General features: G+C 34.8%; 1 long non-coding RNA gene across 3 annotated transcripts in view; it reads left to right on the plus strand.

Annotated features, from left to right (window-relative positions):
* Positions 1–1,268, plus strand: part of LOC102675205 — a 109,605-nt gene that overhangs the window by 4,474 nt on the left and 103,863 nt on the right. The window lies entirely within an intron of this gene.

The raw sequence follows: 1,268 nt of genomic DNA on the forward strand, positions 1-1,268 counted from the left end.
TCTATAGTTTTTTGCGCGGAAGTCTCGACGTCATCTCGTGACAATTTCCCCCTCTTAATTATTAGCACTATATCAGAAATATCTTAGAAAAGCGTTGCTTCTTAGGAAAAGTTAAAGAGGTAACATTCGAAAAACGTAATAGAAGTGTGAAATCCTCGCATAGCTTACGATAAGATTTAAAAGATAGTTTTTATCTAAGATTTTCAAACGACACTTGTCGATTCAACTCTGGGAGAAGTTTGATATAATAAGAATTTAATTTTCGAAAAATGGCGTATATATCGAGGGACGATGAGGATCGTAGAGCCATGCAAGAATGGAATAAACTTTCGATCGTTCGAAAGTTCGAAGTTGCGTTATTTTAGACGCGCAGGAGAGTACGTCTCAAGATGATGTAAGATCTCAACGACTCAACATCGTCGGTAGGTCTTGGGATGATTATTGTCATCCTTTGGCAATCAAGTGTTTTCGAAACCCTCTAAACACCGGCTTTCAGATTTTTTGTCCGCTCCACATTTAAAGCGTTGATTACACACTTTGCAAGCGATCGACCGATTTTCATTAGCACTCGCGGCTAATGAAGATGGCGATATCATCGATCAAACACACTCGTCGAAAATATTTAAATATTTTTCACGCTCGCTTGCCTTTTTTTTTTTTTTTTTTTTTTTTTTTTTTTTTTTTTTTTTCTTTTCTTTTTTTCTTTTTCTTTCCACGATTTAGGCCGTAATTGAGCATATTACTTATACAAGTTTGTACGAAACTAGGGAATGCCAAAGGGAACTGTGCGAGTTTGTCGTTCGAAGTTCGTCGAGGAAGTGAACGGAAGCGGAAATTGCGTTGAATTATCGAATTATCGTTCGATTCGAAACACTGTGATTTTCTATCTAACAGTTTTTCTCTAAGATTAAAGTTATAGAAAAAGAATTTGAAAATTTACGATTATTCTACTCCTCGTGGCACACCTCCCACACCTCGTTTTTTATCAATTTACTGGCTAAAATATTGATAATACAATAATAAGTTTAAGTTTTTTTTAAGAATCTAGAAACGTCGCCTATTTATTAGAGTTAAATATCTTATAGATCGGTATATAAAGTTATACTCGGAGAGGAGGAGATTCGTAAATAGAAATGCACACGTGCACAGCGACAGGCCATGTCTAACTATCTGAACCGGATCTACGTTAAATTCAGCCGTGTGTATATTTCTAATCGAAAGCAAATTAAAATTTTTTTTTTCTTTCTTTCTTTTTTTTTTTTTTTTCA

Source organism: Apis dorsata, unplaced genomic scaffold (assembly GCF_000469605.1).
Source record: "Apis dorsata unplaced genomic scaffold, Apis dorsata 1.3 scaffold_32, whole genome shotgun sequence".
Classification (NCBI taxonomy): domain Eukaryota; kingdom Metazoa; phylum Arthropoda; class Insecta; order Hymenoptera; family Apidae; genus Apis; species Apis dorsata.